The sequence below is a fragment of the Sus scrofa genome, chromosome 14 (genome assembly GCF_054392235.1).
Source record: "Sus scrofa isolate SSC_HxYL_T2T_F1_AM1 chromosome 14, Sscrofa_HxYL_maternal_Yorkshire_Landrace_v2.0, whole genome shotgun sequence".
In the NCBI taxonomy this organism is placed as follows: Eukaryota; Metazoa; Chordata; class Mammalia; order Artiodactyla; family Suidae; genus Sus; species Sus scrofa.
In genome coordinates, this window is record NC_139396.1 from 140,560,566 (window position 1) to 140,585,042 (window position 24,477).

Sequence of the window (24,477 nt, forward strand, 5' to 3'; positions counted from 1 at the left end):
GGTAGAAACCTGTGCTGCTGTGTCACCCTTCCCCACCACACCCTCTAGCAAATCTTTAATTGAATCTACAAAACTAACAAAGATTTGAAATGTTATTTTTTTCCAATACCTGTGAATATAGCAGCTACAGAAAGATTTGCATCATTTTTTGTCTTTTTAGGACCTTATCTGTGGCATATTGAAGTTCCCAGGCTAGGAGTCAAATCAGACCTACAGTTGCCAGCCTATGCCACAGCCACAGCAATGTGGGATCAGAGCCGCATCTGCAAGATACACCACAGCTCAAGGCAACATCGGATCCTTAACCCATTGAGCAAGGTCAGGGATCGAACCTGCATCCTCATGGATATTAGGTTCATTACCATTGAGCCACCACAGGAACTACAAGATTTGTATCTTATAGTGTATGGTACACACCACAGAACTGGATGCCCTGAGAATGTACTTGACCCTCTCAACCCTTCAAAACTGATAGAATCCTTGGGAAAGTCATTAACTATCAAGTCAATTTTACCCAAAACTTGAATTTCAGTAAACTTCAAGCTAACACATGGCTTAACCAGAGTATTTAAATTAGTACAGGCAAACACTGAACACAGATTAATAAATAATACTCATATCTTAACACATTATTCTCAGTATTCTACTTGCTTCAGAGACTCATGAACGAATGCACAGTCCCTGTCCTTAAGGAGTTTACAGTCTAGCAGGGAAGACAGATAAGGACAAAAATAATTATAAGGCAGAACAGGAAGTGTGGGAACATGGATGGGTGAGAACAATCAATGCCAATTTCAAGGAGGGTAGAAAAGAAAGATGTCAGCAATTATTTTGAAAGAATTCTAGAAGGTGTTACTTGAGGGAACACAAATACTGGGTGGTGGAAGAAAGATTATGTTATTAGCGTTTCTTGTATAATTATCTCAACATCCCCCGTATTATATTAAAGGATGCTAGGAATGTTTTACTTAACTCTACAATGTCTTATACACAGTAATTCCTTAAAATTAACATGTAATTGAATCCCGGGCTCAAAATAAACATAAGCAGAGATGGCTCAAAATAAACATAAGCAGAGACGCAGAAAGCGGCAAGGCATAAGAAATTTCAAAAGTCAAGTTTGTATGGAACTTAAGATATGAGGTAGAAAAATGTGGTTTTGTTAGACTGGGGCCAAGGGTTAGAGGTGTCTGCACTGGAATTGGCCTGTTTGTTTTTGTTTGATTGGTTTTTGTTTTTGTTTTTTTAATGCAGAGAGGAGTACAGTGTAAGACTTCTTGGTCAGGGAAAGCCAGCACAGGGCACATGTCAGACGCAGTCCTCCAAGGTTAAAATCAAAACACAGTGGGAACACATCTGTCAGTGGAAGCCATCCCAGTAGTCAAGTTAGAAGCCAAGCTCTGGGGGCGTTCCCATTGTTGGTTCAGCAGGTTAAGAACTCGAATAGTACCTATGAGGATGTGGGTTCGATCCCTGGCCTTGCCCAGTGGGTTAAGGTTCTGGTGCTGCTGTGAGCTGTGGTGTAGGTCAAAGAGGCGTCTGGGATCCAGCTGTTGGCCTATAGGAGCTGTTGCTCCTATTCAACCACTAGCAGGGGCACTTCCATGTGCCTCTGGTGTGTCCCTATGGGGGGCAGAAAAAAAAAAGCTCTGGGGGTTCAAGCTGGAGTTGGGGTAATGGGAATAAAAAATAGTAGGGCACTGTAAGAGATAGAATGAGGCTGTGTAAGAGCTGGAGATGGCTTCAAGTCAGTTTAACAACTATTTATTGAGTATCTGCTGTGTGCTCTGGCTAAGGCAGTTAAACTCGACTCCACAAGGATTCATGCTGAATTGTTATTTTTGGTTATACTTGAGATCTGAGTTGGAAGGGAGGGAATTTATTAACTCTTCCTTCAGAGAATTTATTTTCCTTTAACTTCTTACAGCAGTGAGGTGTCACTTTTATGATTTTGAAAAAAAAATTCCAAGAATATACATATTTTTAGAAAGAATGTGTTACACAGCAAATGAACATGGCAAAGACCACTTGGTCTGTATGCCCAATCAGGGAAAAGAATAGCCCTGAGTGAATTAAAAATCATCTTTATCTCATCATTAAAGCAGACCCACAAGCATCACCACAAAAGGTGTTAAGCTGTTAGTTTGTGATTTTGAATCTAGCCCCAAGTAATAAAGCTGTGTTTCAATGGAGAATGTTACATTTTTCATGCTTCTCATTAAGCCAAACTAGTATCTCTCAATAATACTGAATTTTGTAAGGTCAGATTATATTGAAACTAAAAAATAATTATCAAGTGAGTGAAGCTTCCCAGTCTTCTTTAATTATTCTGTCAGACCCAGGCCCTAAGAAAGCTCCTACCCGAGGACTAATTTAGGAAGCCTTGAGACACAGCCACTCTTTGGTGCTAGTAGAAGCCTTTTCTCACTGTATGCAACTTTTTTCACTTCACCTAGCTCATGCTGAAGCAGAAACTGTAACTAATGAGTCCTCATTTCTACAGCTGCGAAAACCTTGGAGAATTTAAGAAAACAGAGCATAACTCACCTGCACATACAATCTCACATGAATTCGTATGCATGTTGGACTTGGCCAACAAATGAATCAAGATAACCATGTCTAGCAAACCCAGGCTGCATTCAGCACAGACAATCTCACCTACGTCTATGAGAACTCAGCCGCCAGGTTCCACCCTTGTCTCTTTATAACATAACACCTCTGATTTTAAATCCTAGAAGAAACAGCATGGGCTATTTTTAAACAAATGTGTAAAAGTGCTCCGTGCCTTTGTCCCACTATTTGCATACTTGCCCCAATCAGCGTGGGTGCTGTTACCAAGATTCCATGAGGGGACTGATAATTCTGACCAAATTCAGCTTCAGCGAGTTATAACACTTGGGCCACTCATTATGATGAAAAGTGGTTCTACAAAGGGTTCCCAGATGCTTAAATTATTTGCAAACTTCCAATGGAACAACAATGTAAGAACATATGATTATATGTTTATGGATAGCTCAAGTGTGTATGTATAGCCATATCGACATTGATCCTGGAAACTCACTACCTGCTTTAACTGCCTCATAAGACAAAGATATTTATCGTTTAGATACATGTCTAAGGGAGGGTAATAGGTCTGATGCTTTTCTGTTGTTGTCTCGTCCAGATCTGAAATTCTCAGCATAAAAATGCGCCAGCACACTGCACTGCAAACCGCATGGTGACGATGTTACCTGCAGGGTCTGTGGAATTCGGAAAGGAGTCTCTGGGCTGCTGTGGGAACAGCTGTGTGGGATGGAGCCCACATCGCAAGGAAGATACTGCCTCCCACTGAGGCCACTGTGCCTTTCATTACATAATTAATACAGCCCTAAATATTTGGGAGGAAGGAAGGGGGAACGGAAAGGAGAGAGGGAAGGAGGAAGGGGAAGAAGAAGGAAGAAGCAGGGAAACAGTATGACTGTAGGACCTTCCAATTAAAAGCAAGCCACATGACCATAATTAATAATTTGGTACCGTATACCTGGAAGTTGCCAGGAGTCAATCTTAAGCATTCTAACCACACACACACAGAGTTAACTCTATGATATGATGAATATGTTACTTATCTTGATTTTGGCAATCATTCCACAACATATATGGATTTCAAATCATCTCACTTTACATTTTAAAAACATACAATTATAACTGTTAAAAAATGTTATTCAATTATACCCTCCAATTTCTAATCTAATGTTAATGTGTAATTTTCCAATACGTGTCCATTATAAATATATACAGAAGTATTTCACCATAATAATCCCTACAGTGTGTTCTACTGTATGAATAAACCTTAAGGTCTTTACATACTGAAAAAAGAAAGCAACAATGAACGACTTACCTCGTGATACCTTCAAGAGTGCATTTTATAGAGCATTGCATAAATTGTAAAAGTTAACAAAGTGTTTCTTAAACTCTCTCCGAAAAATAAACTAATAAGTAAATAGCAGAGAATCCTATTGTCACTGTGTGTAATAACCCCCCCCCACACAAGATTGGATTTATTATTTTTTTGTTGTTGTTTTGTTTTGTATTTTTTTGGGCTGCACACAAGGCATGAGGAAGTCCCTGGGCTAAGGACTGAACCCACGCCACAGAGGTGACCTGCGCCATAGCCACAGCAATGCCAGATGCTTAACCTGCTGTGCCACGTGGAATTTCCACAAGTTTGATTTTTTTTGTTTTTTGTCTTTTATTAGGGCTGCTCCCACAGCATACAGAGGTTCCCAAACTAGGGGTCAAATCAGAGCTGTAGCTACTGGCCTATGCCATAGTCACAGCAACGTGGTATCTGAGCTGAGTCTGCAAACTACACCACAGCTCTCAGCAACACTGGATCTTTAACCCACTGAGCAAGGCCAGGGATCAAACACCAAGTCCTCATGGATACCTGCTGGGTTCGTTAACCACTGAGCCACAAAAAGGAACTCCTCCAAATTTGAATTTTTTTTTTTAATTTGAATTTTTAAGCGGCCTTCTACAACAATTCTTCAGTTCCTTTCTTTCATTAATTTCCATTTATTCTCCATGTCTTAGTTCAAGATCTGCGAAGACCTCCTTGGACTTTGGGTTGTGAGCAGAACATCAATGAAAAGGTGGAGCATATCATCTCCATTGTAGTAGAGATATTTGTAAAAGAAAAAAATACATCTCCTTATGCATAAGTATGTGTGTGTGTGTGTGTGTGTGTGTGAGTGTGAGTGTCCAAAGACAGCCAAAGCGCTAAATTAACAAAACAAAAACAAATCATCTGGTCCTGAAGAAACTTTCTCCAGTTGCTACCAATCAAATACTTACCTGGACAGATACTTTAATGCAAACTTCTGAAAAGAATAGCTCTGCACAAAGAAAGAGTCCTGGAATGTTCATGGCTATTACCAAAAAAATCCCAAATACAACAAACAATTCTACACAAATTGACACATGGTCAAAGATATGTGCGTAAGAAAGTTCATCACAGTCTTACTTGTAATAGGAAAAAGAACTGATTACCATGTAAACCTTAAAAATAGAGGTAGTTTAAACTTGAGAAATTTTATATAATGGGATAATATAAATAGCAGAAATACAATTTTTTGAAAAGTATTTCAGAAAATAAAGGCTAAATATGAATTTAACTGAAATTTTAAAAAGTACATAAGCATTTTGATCCTATGATTCCAAAATTGTATTTTATGTTTTTTCCATATATATATATATATATATTAACATAGTTATCTCTTGGTATAATTGTAAGTAATTTTATTTTCCTTTTTGTAATTTTCTGTACTTTACATAGTTTCTATAATAACAATATTTCGCTGCTATAATCATAGTGAAAATTTTCTTCTTTTAATAGGTAGGATCATAAAAACAAAGATGAATTGCAAAAATAGACCTAAGACCCTGAGATATTTTCTGGCATTAAAATTAAATGGGGAGTTCCCGTCATGGCTCAGTGGTTAACGAATCTGACTAGGAACCATGAGGTTGCAGGTTTGATCCCTGGCCTTGCTAGGTGGGTTAAGGATCCGGCATTGCCGTGAGCTGTGGTGTAGGTCACAGACACGGCTGGGATCCTGTGTTGCTGTAGCTGTGGGGTAGGCCACCAGCAACAGCTCTGATTAGACCCCTAGCCTGGAAACCTTCATGTGCTGTGGGTGCGGCCCTAGAAAAGGCAAAAAGACAAAAAAAAAAAAAAAAAAAAAATTAAATGAAACTATATGATCTGGCAATCCCACTCCTGGGCATGTATCTGGAGAAAACTAAAATTTGTAAAGATAACATGCACCCCAATGTTCACTGCACCACTGTTTACAGTAATCAAGACATGGAAGCAACCTAAATGTCCACTGACCAAGGAATGAATAAAGAACATGTGGTACATATATACGATGGAATATTACTCAGCCATTTAAAAAGAATGACATAGTACCATTTGCAGCAATGTGGATGGACGTTGAGATTATCATACTAAGTGAAGTAATCAAAGTCAAATAACATATGATATTGCTTATATGTGGAGTCTAAAAAAACTGACACAAATGAACCTATTTACAAAACAGAAACAGATTCACAGACTTTGAAAACAAACTTACAGTTAGTAAAGGGGAAACACGGGGTAGAGGGATAAATTAGATGTTTGGGAGAAACATATACACATGACTATATTTAAAACAGAGTAGCAAGGACCTACTGCATAGCACAGGTAACTCTACTCAATATTCTGCAATAACCTACATGGAAAAGCATCTGATAAAAAACGTGTATTTGTACATGTAAAACTGATGCAGTTTGCTGTAACCTGAAACTAACACAACATTGCAACATCACTATACTTCAATATAAAATAAACATTTTGAAAAATTTAAAAATGGAATGCAAAAACAAGAGCATGATCACTCTATTAGAAAGTGCTCGGTATAAGAAATAATGATTATTAAACTAAAAGTGAATAAACCCTTAGTACTTTGGTATGAGTGTTGAAAACATGACTGATTATAGCTGTTAGTCCTGCTTCCTTGATAAGATTATCTCCTGGACTATATAGATTTTCCTAGTTGATATGTTAGAGGATATACTTTTTTTAATATACAAGAAGACAAGTGCTTAAGGCTATTAACTTTCACAAGGAATTATTTAAATGTTTCTAATAAGAAAATGTAATATATTTGATTTTTAAGTAACAGAACACAGAAGAGAATGGATAAACATCACTAAGCCAAAAAAAATTAAATCAAGCTATAGTTCTTTTTATCCATCTGTTGATGCCTAATTTTAACTATCTGAATGAAGACTTAGAATTATTTAGAACCAATAAATATTCAGCTGGTATGCTATTATGACCGAAAATTATATAAATTGTCAATTCTTGATTTTGTGGTAATTTGTTTTGGGCTGGAGTGTGTAATCTTAGCCTGGATTTAAAGCCCCTTTTTATGTCTGTTACACTCTGCAAATCTATTATACTACTTACGATAGAATAGTGGGAGGGAAAAAAGAGATAGTCACTTATGATGGAGCATGATAATGTGAGAAAAAAGAATGTATACATGTACATGTAACTGGGTCACCATGCTGTACAGTAGAAAAAAAATAAAGTATTGGGGAAATAACAATTGATTACAATTAAGACTACTTGATAAGAAAAAATAAAATAAATAAATAACAAAGCTTAAAAAAAACTCTAAGAAAAAAGACAAAACTCCCACTTATGTCTCTATCCCAGTTCACCCTGTGATTAATACATAATAGGTATGAATAAACATTTGTTAAGTAGATGAATGAATGAATGATGACATATTAAATCAGAGCAATGAAAGAGTAGATAGCAGAAGGACACACTGTATAAGCAATGACAAAATTAAAGAAACCCAGGAGGGTGACAAGTAGGAGTCCTTTGAAGTATATCTTTGAGGGAAGAAAAAGAATTGGGCTTTGAAAGAAGCATACATGAAAATAGTAAGTTTCAAATTATGTTCCACAGAACCCCTAGATTCTTCTAATCTTATCCCTTTTCAAACTACATTTCATATTCTTAATGGTAGTAATTAAAAAACAAAGTCATGCTCTCAAATGAGGCCCACAGCAAATATCCAGACTCCAGAGACAATCAGAGTGTTCATTTTTCTTCCAGGTTAAGTCATTTCCTGGTGTTAACCTCAGTCTGCAACTTCAACTGCAGTCCCTGTGTCATTATTTCAAATTCCTTGTAAAGAGTCACTGACTATCAAGGTGGTATCTCTGCATGGTGACCCTTAATGATGGTCACAAATTCTTTGATACCGCTCCAAGAAGAGGGTCTTTGTCTCATCTCTGTGAATCTGGGCAGGCTCTTTTGAAGCTTTGCCAGTAGAATACAGCAGAAGTGATACTGTGCCATCTTTCAGACCAGGCCTTAACAAATTGTTACCTTCTACTTCATGTCTCTTGGAACATACTCTCCTCTAGCCCACCCTCCATCCTGTGAGGAAGCCCAAGAAACCCTATAGATAGGCCCCAGTGGAGAAGAAGAAAGGCCCCTGGCTATGCTCCCAGGCATCAGACAGCACTACCTTGCTAGTCATGTGAATGAGCCATCTTGAAATGCATCTTCCAGCCCAGGTAAGCCTCACCAGCTGACACAGCCACGGTCAAGCCCTGCCCAAATCGCAGGTTCACGACAAAATTAAATGTCTTGGAGTTTTATCTCATAATGTTTTAGAGTGATTAGAAACTCAGAAATCAATATGTGGAATATTCTGCATGAGTCTTTTAAACAGATTTAAAAAACCAGGCCTGTGCATGTCCATCACACTTGAGGATGCTAGTAATTAATGCACTACTTCAGCACATCTGAGCCATACCCAACTGGGTGCCTTGTCACGACCACCTGATAAATATGTACTAACAAATGGATACATGCCATATTCTTCTAGAATTTCAGTGCTTATTGTTTAGGTCTTGCTATAATAACATACAATTTTTGTATGTTGTCTAAATTTTGGTACCACTTTTATTTATTTATTGCAGGTTAAGTAATTACATTAGAAGTGCATCATTACTTTTACAGATTATTATTTTTTAATTCGAATGACTGTTGTGACACTGATCAGCTCCAAAATGAGATAGCAATTGATACTGACATCGTATGATTCTTCAGCTACTGCCAATGACAATTTCACTAGTACCTAAAATAGCACTGTCCCCAATTTTTTCCATATAGTCACTCATAAAAAGATAGCACAACAAGCATTTATCATTGCTTTCACTTTTTACAGTGATATAAGTCCAAGCCTTGCATCTAATTTATATAGTACAATTTTGAAAATTAGTGATCCACCCAGCCAAGTCACAAGGTCACTTTTATACAAAATACAAATATATCTCCCAGATTCTCTCAGGGACAATTAAATATATAAATGTTCTTCGGAGTTCCCATTGTGGCTCAGCAGAAATGAATCTGATCAGCATCTATGAGGACACAGGTTTGATCCCTGGCCTCACTCACTGGGTTAAGGATCTGGTGTTGCCGTGAGCTGTGGTGAAGGTCGCAGATGTGGCTTGGATCTGGCAATGCTGTGGCTGTGGCACAGGCCAGTAGCTACAGCTCCAATTTGACCCCTAGCCTGGGAACTGCCACATGCTGCAGGTGCAGCCCTAAAAAGACAAACATAAATAAATAAATAAATCTAAATGTTCTTGAAAAAAAATGTATACAAAGAAAACTCAAACATGTTGATGAAAATTCAGTTGTAGCATTGTTCAATATAAATTGCTTCATCACATGTATGAGAGATGGGCCCACAACAGACAAAAGTTTATTAATGCCTTTGATAAGTGACACGGCAATAAGTAGTTTGATGAACAGATCATATTACAATTGGAAAGAATATTTGATAATGTAGTGCAGAGATGAAGCCAAAAAAGTGAATTCCACATTCTGGATGAATTTGCTCAAAGTCTGGGTTATATAGGATCAGAAGAATTCAAGTGAATATGAAAATAAGTATTGTCTTTCTCTCCCTTTTGCTGATTTTGGTAACTTGTGATCATGCAAGGAGATAGTAGGAAGATTTATTATTTGGTTAAATTATTCTGTATTTATACAACACAAACTCTTAAGGATCTGGATCTGTTTGTTTTTTTTTTTTAATCATATAATCCAGTGTGGTAACTATGTACTCACATCTGTATTGCTACTGAGAAAACCACAGTAGGAAAAACTATAAAGTGTGATGGCCCTTATAAAACTTATTCTCCACATATGTTCAAGCAGTCTTTGCATCTTGCACAGACTAGCACCACTTTTTTAAGATGCCATCTTCTATCCAAACTGCATTGGGGAGTTCTCGTTGTGGTGCAGCAGAAACAAATCTAACTAGTATCCATGAGGATAAAGTTTGATCCCTGGCCTCAGTGGGTTAAGGATCCGGCATTGCCATGAGCTGCAGTATAGGCTGCAGACGCAGCTCAGATCTGATGTTGAAGTGGCTGTGGTAGGCTGGCAGCTACAGTTCCGGTTTGACCCCCAGCCTGGTAATTTCTATATGCTGTGGTTTCAGCCTTAAAAAAAAAAAAAAGCAAAACTGCATTGGAAAATGAATTCTATACTGTTCACTAAATCACAGACATTTTAGAATTATTTGGTCAGAGAGTTATAATTTTTCTTTTTTCACTTGTCCTTCAGCAAATCTGTTCAATGCAAGGTACAAATGTGAATATTTCAAATGAGACAAGAAATTACTTCATTTTATGCACTTCTAAAACAGAATATAACTGTAACAAGATTTTTGTGAATCTTCAAGTTCTTAGTAAGCAGAATATGATCAATCTGGCAATACAAGGCATAATGTTATCGAGTTTACAATTATGGACAAAGTGACTGGGCTGAATTTAAAGTTTGTCCTCAGAATGTGACGCAGAATAAAATGTCCTGTTTGGAAATATTAATGGAGTCACTGAGAAGCACACCAAAATATACACAATTAAAAAAAAGATTGAAAAATATTACAATCTCATACACAGAAGTATTTTCTAACAAACCAAAATACCTTTTAACTTGAAGATGAACGTGTTTTTTCAACTTCCTTAAAGGGATTTCTATTGAGAAATGCAAATAATTATTAAATGATGGTAGTGGTTCAATTTGGAAAAAAGACCAGTAGGAAAACTGAAGTATATATCTTGGGATTAAGATTTAAGTCGTTGAAAAATTGTTATTATGTGTAACTACTTAACTATGTGAGCCAGTATATTCTCATTTCTGAAAAAGTAAACTAGCATAAACAACCATGGCACCAAACACATAGCTAACAGCAAGAGATGCCCATCGCATATATATTCAAATCTGTGTTCATCAACATTACCTCGGTGTTTGAAGCTAGGGATCGTAAAAGCATGTGGAAATCTGAACTTATAAATTAGTTCAGCAAAATGCCGCTTAAATCTTTTGGGGAGGGTAAAGTCAAGGAGATTTCACAAAAGGTTTCATTTATCACATGGGCTCTCCACTATGTACGTCTGAAAACTCACTGGGCCAGAAACATTTTCAAATAGTTGCTCTGCAGGACAGAATATGAAAGAAAACTCCAGCCATACCTGATCATGCTTCACTGAGCTGAGGCCAAGTTACTTTGCTCACAAGGCAGAGGATTTTTTTTTTTTTTTTTCCTCTTCCAGCTTTCTTTGAATGACTTTCGAAAAGCAAATGCCATTCAGGGAAACATCCTGTGTCACGGAATAGTCATCACTCAGCTCATCTCCCCTGCAGATGTGTTTATCCACAGCTCTGTGATGTCAAGTACTGAGGCATCAGCTCCTACCAGGCACTTCCCTCAGCCACCAAGTGGAAAACTTGGAAAATCAGCCCAGCGCAAGAAAGTTGAGTAGAGACGGACAGAATAACTAAGTTCACCTTAGGATTGTGATCTTTTGGGGAGGGCTCACATCTCTGAATAAGTCAGCATCTCTTTACATAAGGCAGAGCTCAAAGCTTGGATGGTCATAATTAGACAATGGCAGCGTCTACTGGCAGAGCTGCCCTGCATTGTTTTTTTCCACTGTATCGAACACATCTTGCAGATAATTTTAGCTTCTCTCACACTGAAGCTTTCAGATCAGATATACCCAACAGAGACAGGAACACAATGATTTTTCACAGGCCCCACCAGAAAATGTGTAACTCAACTGGACCATCTGGAACCAAGCCTTGCTATTCTGTGACACACTGTAAGATCTGCCTACACTGGGGAGATTCTCACATGCTCAGCCGAGGAGGAAACTCAGGAGGAACAAAAAAATACTTCTTCCATAATTACCAAGTCATGCCAATTGGGGGATAGGGGGTGCCCCATGAATAGCAATACCTTTGATCAGTCTCTCCACTGTTTGGCCATGGACAGCATGAAGGCCCCTGTCTGGGTCTGTTTTGCTTTTACTCTCACTTTCACAGAGCACCAGTCACAGTGGGAAGAACATGCCTATTCCTATCTTTTTAAATTATAGTTGATTTACAATATTTCATCAAGTTCTGCTGTACAACAAAGTGACCCAATCACACATATTTCCCTATGCTGTTCAGTGGGATCCCATTGCCTATTTCTCAAACCACTTTTCACTTCTTATTCAAATGTCGCCTCCTGCAGGAGGAATGTGCTAATTGGAAAGCCTAAGAGGAAATAAAGAGATTGAACTCACTAAGAAAGAAAACCTTCCGCCATAAAAGAGAGAAAAGCACACCCAGTTCTTAGTAGAAACCCATGCAAACCTCAAAGAGTTGTGCCCTCTCTCTTTTGCAAAAGCAGAGTCTTTGCTTCTGCCCTGCAAGACACCAGATGACCGCTCCTTTAGACAGATGCTACCTGGACTCTCACTCGTTCTTTATAACCTGAAGGTTCACCCTGCAGCTACTCACAACCTCTGACAAAACTCCAGCTCTCTGGGGATCCTGACAAGTGCCCACCTCTTGGAAACCTTGTTCAAGGTGTTAAGACATTTTTCAGACAATTTGACAGAATACTACAGAGAACCCAACAGAATGTTCCCACTTCTCCCTAATTCCCACTCTGTTATTTTTGACTTCCCTAAACACTCAAAGTCACTGCCTATACTATAGGTTCCCTCTCCCCAGCCTCCTGCAGTGTGTGCCATAGAGAACCCTGAAGTGAGCACACCTGAAGTTTTCGAGTAAGGAGGCAGTGGAATGAAAAGGTCAATCTGTTCACACCTTGAGATTTCACTATTTTTATCTTTACAACCACCCCCATTAGAGAAGGAGATCCTCATTCCTAAAAGGAAAGAATCATGAAAGATACTTTTTCCTTCATTCTCTTTTTTGGAAATGTTTAAAATCAGAAGCAAGCACCTGAAGATGGCATGATTGCCGTGTGGATTTGTCCAGGCACCAGGCAGAGTGATGTGTTACTGCAATAGGTTTGGATCTCAGGAGTTCCTATGTGACTTTGTCTAAGATGGCAATGGAGTCATTTGCTTGGCTTTACCTTTGCACCTGCCTTCCATACTCCAAGGTGTGGTGTGGCTTCAAAGAATAGTCTTGAGTTTCTTTTTTTCTTTTTCTTTTTTTTTTTTTTTTTTTTTTTTTTTTTTTGCTTTTTAGGGCCGATCCTGTGAAATATGGAGGTTCCCAGGCTAGGGGTCAAATTGGAGCTACAGCTGCCAGGCTACACCACAACCACAGCAACACCAGATCCTTAACCCACTGAGCAAGGACAGGGATTGAACCTGCAACCTCATGGTTCCTACTCGGATTTGTTTCCACTGTGCCATGACAGGAACTCCTTGAGTTTCAATCTAGTTTTATTTCACACACTCCTTTCCTGATTTTTGTTTGTTTGTTTATTGTTTTTGGCTAGACACACAAGACATACTACAGAAGTTTGTAAGTACAGTGTAGTATAATGATGAAAAGCCCAAGTCCTCATGTGGGACAGGCATGGCAAAAAATCCAAACAGAGATACTTAACTGCTCATATGGTAGTTGAGGGGTGATACATAATAAGTATTTGATAAGGGAACCAAGTTCTCCTAAAACCAAGTTCCTCTTTCAAGTTTATGATTAGCATTTCTATTCACAACTTTATTCCCTTTCTTGTCCCATGCCATTCCCCTCAGGATTGAGGAGTACCAAATAAAAGAGGGAATTTAAAACTGAGCAGAATCCTGCGGGGACCTCCTGAATATAAAAGCCCCTCCATGTCTCCTCTTCCTTTTTTTGCAGCAAAAGGCTTTAGTCCCCAGGTGCCTCCCCTGAGTTCCTAAGAACAGACTCAAGGAGTTACTAATTAGGAAAGTGAGGGAATGCTAAATAATACATAAATAAATACATAAACAAACAAATAAATGGAAAAGCAGTCAAGCAAGAAAAGCAATGCTAGGTAAAACACTAAGTCAGCAGTAAAAGAGTCCTAGTTCCTCAAGAGGTATGCATAATAATCTGATGCATATAGTTGAGTCCTTCTGCAGGAACTAAGACCACCACCTAGATGGAGAATGGTGACTACCCACTGAGCACAAGCACAGAGACCCCAGACTGGTTGGAACCCAAAAGTTGATGGTTAAGATTCCCAAGACAACAACCTGTTACCCTGCCACCAACCAATCAGAAGGAAGTCCACAAGCTGCAACCCTCACCCAAATGCTACCTTTAAAAACTCTTCCCTGAAAGCTATCAGGAATTTCAAGTCTTTTGAGCATAAGTTGCCCATTCTCCTTGCTTGGTGCCCTGACATTAAATGCTGCACTTTTCTTCACCACAATCCAGTGTCAGGAGATTGGCTTTGCTACGCAGCAGGTGAGAATATTTGGTTCAGTAGCATTAATAAAGAATAATAATAGCTAATATTTATTTAGTTCTTACTCTGCTAAGCACTTCCGATGCATTAATGTATTTTGTTTTCCCAATTACTCTGTGAGAAAGACAGTATCATTATCCACACTTTACATGCAATGACTAAAATGTAAAGATAGGAAGCAACATACACAGAGAGTTTAAGTTACTGTCCCAGGGTCACAAAGCTAGTTAGTAGAAGAATCAGAAATTGAATGCTATCTGCTTCCAAAAACTGTGTACTCTAGCATTATGTTACATACATGAAACTGAAGGACTGTTAACAGCATGACTGTTAACTCACTGAGATCCTTTCTCCTCTATCACCTTCTTAATATAATTCCCCACAGATACCATACAACTCATCATGTTTATGTTATTTATAATATTTTGCATTTAGCATGCTCCTCTCTCTCATTTCCTTTACTTACTTCTACAAAACAGTAAGGATGTATCTCAAGTCATGACCTCCACTAAGAAGCCTGGACCTGCACCTTGTGGGCTGAGTTGGTATTCTTCTGTAATCCCTTAATTCCTCTTCATCTCACTGCCTAACAGCATTCACTTCCACAGCCACGGAGGCTTATAGGAACACCAGGTACAAGATAGATAATTGATGATGAGTTAATATACCAAGTGAAGTCGAGTTACTGCCCCATTGCACCTGGTAGCTTTCCTTCACAAAACGAACATGCATCTGTTGTAACTGGTAGGTTTGGAGAAGCACAAGAAATCAAATCTCTAAGAAAAGTTGGGTAACTCAGACGGCATTTAACCCAGAGCCCAGGCCTCAATGAAATTCAACAGGAAGACTAGCAGAAGTTAAAGTCAGTGGCATAAAAGATTTCAGATCTAGCCAGGAACTCTACAGTGCACTGAGATGGAACCTGCCACCCAGAGAAGGGTAATTAGTTCTGAGATAACCTCGAATCACAGGTAGCCAGCAGGAGACTTACTCTTGCTTTGGATGAGCTAATAAGAGGCGGCCATTACCCACCTATACTTTATTCCATGGCCATCCTCTCCCTTCTGCACTAGCATGAGGATTAGCATCAATAATGGGCTGTCTGCGTATTTACACACTGTAACTAAGCCTAGGTGAAGAGCTCTTTAGGGATATTTATTAAAATGCAGCATCACCTCAGCTTGTTGGCTACCTCTGGCCAGTGGTTGGAAGACAGAATTAAATAAATATCGACTCTGTAATGACACTATCAATTCCCTCCAGGCCTCCTCCTGCCAGTGTGCCTGACCTCCTCACGCTACAAGGATGGAGGTCCAGATTGCTTAAGATTTTGTTTGTCACAAGCTTATCGGGGGCTTAAAGGTCTATAAAAGGTATAACCCTTCCAACTCTTGACTCCTGCTAATTCAGAATCTCTAGACCCCCACAAACAAGGTATACTCAGGTCATCCTTAGAAGTTATACTTGGTCCACCTTAGAAGTGGCTCAAATGTACTCACTTAAAAAAGAAAGGAAGAAAGGGAGGTCTGGAGGGAAGGAGGAGAGAAAATCATTTTTTTAAAAGGAGGTGGGCGTTAAAGGGATGGGGGGGAGAAACACCTTCCACCATGGAGCATCCACCTTGTTCTTCTACCCTTTCCCCTGGCACCAGCCCTCTTACAGGAGCCACTGTTCATTTCAGGGGATACCGAGCTCTGACGATGCTTTAGAGTTCAAAGTTTGGAAAGTTTTCTATAGCAAGTAGGAGACTGAGGTGTACCAAAACATTTCTTTCCTTCTTAAGGTCACACACAAGGGGGTACAGAAGCCAGGTTCCTTGCTTTCTGATAATTTACAGCAATGTTTCTCAAAGTGTGGGGCTAGACCAAGAGCAGGTGCATAATCTAGGGACTTGGTAGAAATACAGATCATCTGGCCCCATGCTAAAATTAAAACAAATGAATAAATAAATACTGGTGTTGGAGTCTAGCAGTCTGAATTTTAATAAGCCCTCAAAATGATTCTAATGGACACAAGTTTGAGAACGTATTTTACAAACTTTTTCTAGAAAATAAAAAGGTATGTTTTATTTCTAACCTGCATCTTCCCTCACTCTAGGATGAGCACATGAACTCCTAAAGGAACAGCCAGTGTCCGAGTGTGGTCAGAGTCATCCTTTGCTTGCAAACTCTGAAACCATGTATTTCTGGATTGAAGTGCTAAGCTCAGGATTAGGATGAGTTCTTTCCAAGAAGCTCTCAGACTCTCATGCACACTGACTTCTTCAGATCACACCTTTTCACCAGATCATTCCATATAATCCCAAATAATCACAGGTAGAGATAAACCAGGCTTAAAGAAGAAACCTATCTTTCATTTCAATTCATTCAGCAAATATTTGTTAAGCACCTACTACATGCAAGGTGTTGTTCCTGCCTTAGGATATATTAGCCAACAAAGCCAAGACATCTGCTGTTGTGGAAAGACAGACAGATACTAGGCAGAACCTTATCCGCAAGTATATTAGCAAGTGTGTCAAAAAGTGACAAGAGTTACTGCAATCACACACACACACACCCAACAGAGCAGGGCAAGAGGATTAGAACTTACAATTTGAACTAGAATTAGGTTTCATCGAGAAGATGATGTTTAAGCAAGGTCTGGATAAAGGTGAGGGAGTTGGGCATACCAGGAACTGGGGGAATGACATTCTAGACCCAGGGCAGAGCTAGTGCAGAGTCAAAGTCAGAAGCACCCCTGGTGTGGACAAGGACAGTTCTCATGGAAACAAAATGCAGAGAATTGATATGCTACATTTGAAAATAATATTTAGACTTTGAAATATTTTCAAAATAACTAAAATAATATAATAACTTGTAACACAAGGATCCCTGGCTCTCTGAATGAACCATGGTCTTAAATAATTAAGACACATGTTTAGCACGAAATCTTTCCTCATCTGTCAGCATATGCATTGAACTAGGAGTTGAGAGTTTCACTTCTATCATTTCTGACTGAAAGTAACAAATCTGTAAAGATCTCAAAGGAGCAGCTGTGAAGTAAAAAACATCTAAGTCAAAAATAAACCATTAGCAGTTGATTATAAACTAAAATGGATGGAAACAGAGTTGGCCAATATGCAAGGGTATCATAAATAGCAAGGTAAATTTATTTACTTTTATTTTTTTGTCTTTTGTCTTTTTAGGGCCACACCCGTGGCACATGGATGTTCCAGGCTAGGGGTCGAATTGGAACTGTAGCAGCTGGCCTACACCACAGCCACAGCAACTCGGGATCTGACCCATATATGCAACCTACACCACAGCTCATGCCAACACCAGATCCTTAATCCACTGAGCAAGCCAGGGATCAAATGCGCATCCTCATGGATGCTAGTCAGGTTTGTTAACCACTGAGCCACGATGGGAACTTCTAGGAAGGTAAATTTAGAGGTCTTACCTTAACAGATATTAGGATTTTTTTTTATAAATCTATAATTATTAAGATAATATTAAAGGATATCCACTGGAAAGAAGAGATAATGCAGAAAAAGTTTCATAGAGATGTTAGACATGATTTACAACAAGGTTGTACTGCAGAACAGTGGGGGAAACACGGTCTTTTCAATAAATGGTACAAGGTCAAATGGATATATCCACATGGAAAAAAAAATCCGACCCCTAACTTGTGCCATACACAGAAATCAATTCTAGGTGGATGGATGGTAGATCTAAATGTGAAAGGCAACACAATAAAATTTCTGGAAGATAATATAAAAGAATAATTTTGTGACCTTGGAGTAAACAAGGGAATTTCTTCAATAGGACACACAAAGCACCAGAGAGGCAAGGAATGGGAAATTGACGATTTTAACTTAAGAGCACTCCACTCATGAAAAGAAATCATTAACAGAGTGAAAAAGGAAGGCGTCAAGTGGGAAAAAAATATTTGCAACACATATAACTGATTAAGGAGTCATGTCTAGAATATATAAAGAACTCTTCAATCAAAAGCAAAGATTACCTAACAGAAAATAAAGAGAGGACATGAACAAGGAATTCACAAAAGACAACAGTCAGTTGGCTGATAAAACAATTGAAAAAATGCTTAAATTCATTATTCTTTGGGAAAATGAAAATGAAAGCCATAATGATACACATGGATGTACCCACTAGGATAGTTATAATTAGAAAGACATGAAAAACTATGTTGATAAAATGTGGAGCCCCTGAAACTCTCTTATATTGATGGTGGGAACATTAGTTACTTTGGAATTAATGTTGGAATTAATTATTGGAAAACTCAGTGTTTATTAAAATTAAGCAGTACTTAATCTGGAATCCAGGAATTACACTTCTGTATATATCTCCAACAAAATTATATATATTTGGGCACTAAGAGATAAGAAGAATGCTCATTTCAGCATTATTTTAGCAACCAAAAACTAGGAATGATACATATGTCCATAAACAGTGAAACTGACTAATTAATGTTAGAATACTGACACAACAGACTACGAAGTACTGAAATGAGCAGACTACTGCTATATGAAACAGTAAACACAAATATATTTCATAATCAGAATTCTCAGCAAAAGAAACGAGACATGAAATAATAGAGAATGCATGATTGTATTTACACAAAGAACAAAAACAGGCAAAATCTAACACACTCAGTCTACTGAGTTAAAGTCAAGTTGGGAGAATGGTTAGCCTGGGAGAGAAAGGCAGGGACCTGACAGGGGTTCCTGGGTGCTGGGGATGTTCTGCCTCTTCAAGGGGTGATGGTTTCCTAAGTGCATCCCCTTCTCAATCATTCATTGAGCAGTGGATTCATGATTTGTGCATTTTTATGTACATATGTGATACTTTATATAAAAACAATTTAAAGACCGAAAGAAAAAATAATAGGCTTGTGACATGGCAGTTTGTTAGAGAGAACACCAAACCAAAAAACCAGGAATCCCAGGTTCTAGTCCCAGCTCTGCTGTTTAATAGCTGTATCATTTTGGGTGACTCAGTTCACCCATCCAGACTTCAGGTCTTGCACCTGTGCAGGGGAATTAATGTTGGAATTAATTACTGGAAAACTCAGTACTGCAAATACTAAACGAGGTAATCATAAACTGTTTTGTAAACTCTTAAGCAACATATATGATGATGATGTCTAGTGGGTAAATTGTACATTTGGAATGTAGATATAGATTGTAAACAAATGTTCCGTACACAGACTTTTTAAAAATCAGGAGATTTGTCATTATAAATAATGGTTTCAGGTTATGGTTTTTAAATCTTTTTTTTTTTTTAATAGCATTTGAAGATCTTAGAGTCTTTGGCACAAATTCCTGATGGCAACAACTAAGTTTAGAAGTAAGTGTTCCTCTGTCAATGGACCATATATTTTCAGGCTCATCAGAGTCTCCTCCATCCATTTTTATTGCTAGACTGGTTATTATAGGAATAAGAGTTTGGGATCCACAGAAAATATTACTATTAAGATTTTTTCTAAAGTTGTCTAAATCAGAAAAGCAATTACATTGCAACATTCCGGAATGAAGCAAAGAGATCAGGGTCTGCTAGAGAAGAAGCCCATTGACCCCGCCATTCCTTTCCCTGTGCCACATACTTCAGTCTCTGAAAGCTCCTTCTAGAAGCCATCTCTTTTAAAGAGTGCCATTCAATCAAAATATAGCACTGGAATGTCTCAAATGCTAAAGGCAAGTACAGACGGGCTGCTCATTGGGTTCCAGCAGCAGGTAGCTGTCAGATGTGCACTGTGTGTGTGTGTGTTGCTGTGCTGAGCCCACTGGGGCGTGAGTCTGCTCTTTTGGAACTTATGATCTCCTTAGGCAGGCAACCCAGGAACCTATTGGACTGACAAGGAAAGTAAATGCCAGAACAAGAGCTGCACACAGAGTGAGTACTCTGGGGTTCCAAGAAGAAGCAATCACTGAAAGCTACAGAAAAGTCCAAAAAGGCTGTTTAGAAGCAATGAAATCATTGAGACTATGAACCTACAATTCAATGAGCCAAGACCATTCTGCTTCCTCTTCCTAGGGAGAGTCACCCCATATCCCCTACGGTGATGGTGATGACCCTGAAGTTGAAGTCAATTTGGGATGAGTGCTTTTACCTCAAATTATCCAAGTCACTCTGCCCAGACAAAAATGACTAAAAGGAGGTACAAATAGGACAAATGACATCACCTTTTACGCTAACTAAATATACAGCCTCTAATCTCAGAATTTCACTAATGGGCTTTTTCAAAAAAACCTCCTTTGGTTAGAATTACAATAGTAAATGAACAGCAGTATGAAATTAGAACAACCCCAAAACGACTTAGCCTGTAGAATTTTGTTCAAAACTGATACCCAGTGTGTTCCCTGGATTATCTGTTCTCTGCAATGCCTGGGGTGAGAGGGAAGGAGAGGGAAAAATATCTGATGTTCAGAATTTTAGAAATTTAACTTGTGCTCCTATAGATGTTAGCATACTAAAGACCCCTAACCATTCTTCAGTGGGAAATCCGTTTAAATCTGGCATTCCTAAATGTTTCTGTGATTAACATAATCTATTAACTCTGATGGAATCAGTGTTTCTCAAAAGACACTTTCAAGGAATTCCTATTAAAGTAAGTTCCAAGACTTATTTTTGTACCTAAACCATCAGACAGTATGGAAAAGAAATGCTGAATCCTGAGCAAAGCCAGGGATAGAATTTGCATCCTCATGGATACTAGTTGGATTCATTTCTGCTGTGCCACAACAGGAACTCCAAAGGGTAGTTGATTCAGAGAAAATGATGTTATGAATTTTTGGGTAACACAAGGCAGTAATGCCTAAACTTCTCAGGCAAAAGTCCCCTCCCTCCCCACCACCCTGGAAAACTAAATTCTCAACCAAATCTGCATAACTGATTCCCACTTAACTCTTTCTACACACATACAATGCACATACTTAGAAGATACAGAAATTTCATTTAGGTAATCAAGTTTTTTTTCCTTCTCCATTAAAAAAAAATCAGTGAAACAATTTTTTAAAATCCTGATACTGAGTATCTATCATATGCCCGATATTTTGCATGCAAAATCTCACGAACATCACAACAATTACAGAAAGTAGAGATAGGAAAACAGACCCAGAGGGCATACCTAAGGCCACCAGAATTTTAGTCTAGATTAATATGAGGGATGTGTGTGTGTGTATGTGCATATAACTCAACCAGTCAGAACAACACAGCATGGTTCAGACTTAAGGAAGCTCAAACGCACCTGAGTAACTTCCTCAAATGCCCATTTCTAGGTCCTTCCCCTAACATTCTGATTCAGGGTATAGGGACAGAGAAGCAGAACCACTCCAGGTGGTCTTCCCTTGAGTCTGGCAGACCACAGCCTGAGACACTTTTCAGTGGACTAGGACCCTCGTCAAGAAGGGCTTGGGTTCCAGAGTCAGAGGTCTGGGTGTGAACCCATGTGACACGGATTCTGAGAGGTTAAGTGGGCTATCTGGTTCACAAGGGAGTATGCATTTAGGAAAACATAGGTGATAGCAACTACCTGCAGTGATACTGTGAGAGTTATATTTACTGAAATTACTGAGTCCAGAGAGAGCATGCCACAGAATTCCAGCCACCATCACATTAGCTGCAGCCACATGGCTCATTATGGCAGCGTCAGGACGACTCCCAGGTCTCCTGACTGTCAGTACTATGCTCCTTCACCCCCACACCACAGATTCCAAGAAATGCTGACCCTCCTACCTCAAACCCAGATGAGCAAGGCCTCTCTCCCTCTCTGGCTAACAAGAACTTTTCTTTCATTTTCTGCCACTCTCTGTCCCCAGACTATCATTCTGGAGTTTTTTAATTGGTTGTATTCATTTTAGCATTTCAGAATTTAGGCAATATCAATTTTTTTCTTCCCCCTTGAGTCAAATCAAGCCCTATATAAAAATATGTGCTAGGGGTATAATGGTAGAAAAACAAAAAAACATAAAGGCAAAGCTTGGGACATGAGAATTTTTGCAGTCTCAGGAAAATAACACAAATTTAAACTAACAATTCAAGATATCAATACATTGGTTATATATCAATACATAGTAGAGGCCAGAAGGCCTAGTAAAGCTTAAAACATGGAGAAATCCATTTGTCCTGAAATTAGGGGAAAATCCCTGAAGGAAGCCATGGAACCTGAGTTAGGCAAAGAAGAATAGAAGGATTTGTTGTAGTTTTGGAAAATAATGAATATTTAACAATGAAAAGAGAATATTATACTACCTTGCTTCTCAAAGCTTTCAAAAGTATGGTCAGAGGATAAGCCCATCATTGTCACCTGGGAATTTGCTAGAAATACAGTTGTCCCTTGGGGGATTGTTTCCAGGACCTGCCACGGGTACCAAAATCTGCAGAAGCTCAATTTTCTGTATATAAAAGAGAGTAGTATCTGCATGTAATCTATGCACTTGCTCCCACAGACTCTAAATCACCTCGAGATTACTTATAATACTTAATTCAATGTAATTGCTATATAAGTAATTGCCAGAACATGATAAATTCAAATTTTGCATTTGGAACCTTCTGGAATTTTTTTCAAATATTTTTGATCCTTGGTTGGCTGAAACCTGAGGATGTGGCACCCATGCATATGGAGGAGGCCAACTTACCAAGATTCCACATCCAACCCCAGATTTCCCTAATCAAAATCTGCATTTTCACAATATTGTCAAGTGATCTGTGTGCACGAAGGCTTGAGAAATGCCAGTATTATCATACTAGTGCTTCTTAGCACACAGTACCTATCCCTCATACTCAAGCAATTACCAACTGTGAAAGGATTTCACTCTAAAATAGAACTAAAGGATATGAAATGGAGAATCTTACACACACACCCTCAGAAGAAAAGAACTTAAGAACTGAGAGACTGATTTCCATAAATGCCTGACTTACAGAATACCAAGACTCACCTCCTAAACAATGAACATGCATCAAACATCTTTTGTCATCTTCAAGCCACTGAGCTTGCTGCTTAGACTCCAACTGGACTCCCCACTCTTTGCATTATTTACCCATGAGTACAGCCTCCTCCTCAAGCGGACGAGCCTGTAGCTTGCTATTCTGTGTGTTTCCTGAAATGCAATTCCTCTGCTATTCCCAAATAAACTCAATTTCTGGTTATTGAGCCTGCCTTACTTTGCCTCTTTATTTACGTTGACAAATGCATGGTGGTCCATCTTGTTTTATTCGTACCTCTGCCTACTTTCTCACCCTCATTTGAGATTATTTTGAAAGAAATCTACTATGTCATATCATCTCATTGGTGACTGTTTCATAGGGTATATCTTTAAAAGACATGATGTCTTAGAAAGAATAACTAAGACATTTACCACATTTAAAATACAATTAATTCCTGAGTATCATTAAATATTCTGGAAGGGTTTAAATAGGTAAGGAAGAAGGATATTCTATTTTAGAAGAATCTGAGGAGATTTAACTAGCCTGCCTGGAGCTAAGGATTAGTCATCTCAGTACTGGAGAGTTGTGAAGCTGAATAATGCCCCCAAAATTACCTGATGTAAAGCACAGCATGTTACCAATAATATTAATTATGGCAAACGGCTTTTGTTAGATGTTGTATGAAGGGTCACAAAACTGAAATCTAAAAAGCAAGGGCACATTAGTATAAACGGCTTAACAATGGAGCAAAAGGGACTGCAAATGTTAAAACTTTAAAAATAAAACTCTGTGAACGGTTAGGCTATAAAGAAAACGAAATGCATAACACCGTACTTGAAAATTCTAGGCGTTCCCTTGTGGCTTAGCAAGTTAAGGACCTAGTGCTGTCATTGCTGTGGCTCTGGTTACAGCTGTGGCTTGGGTTCCATCCCCGGCCTGGGAACTTCCACGTGTCTCCTGTGTGGCCAAAAAGAAAAAAGAAAATTCTAGTTAAAACACAGAGATTTATAACTATCATCATGGCAAAGTCTGTCTAAAAAGAAGGAATCGGGAGTTCCCGTCGTAGCTCAGGGGAAATGAATCTGACTAGTACCCATGAGGATGCAGGTTCGATCCCTGGCCTTGCTCAGTGAGTTAAGGATCTGGAGTTGCAGTGAGCTGTGTTCTAGGTCACAGACATGGCCTGGATCTGGCATTCCTGTGGCTGTGTTATAGGCCAGGGGCTACATCCAATTCAACCCCTA

At 38.8% G+C, this 24,477-nt stretch overlaps 1 protein-coding gene and 1 long non-coding RNA gene across 8 annotated transcripts in view; both read right to left on the reverse strand.

Annotated features, from left to right (window-relative positions):
* Positions 1 to 24,477, reverse strand: part of SORCS1 (sortilin related VPS10 domain containing receptor 1) — a 531,938-nt gene that overhangs the window by 376,232 nt on the left and 131,229 nt on the right. The window lies entirely within an intron of this gene.
* Positions 1,210 to 8,991, reverse strand: LOC146397043 (uncharacterized). The gene is made up of 2 exons (XR_014825799.1): positions 5,579 to 8,991; positions 1,210 to 4,356 (listed from the first exon to the last, which is right to left on the reverse strand). It is a non-coding gene; the product is annotated as an uncharacterized LOC146397043 (long non-coding RNA).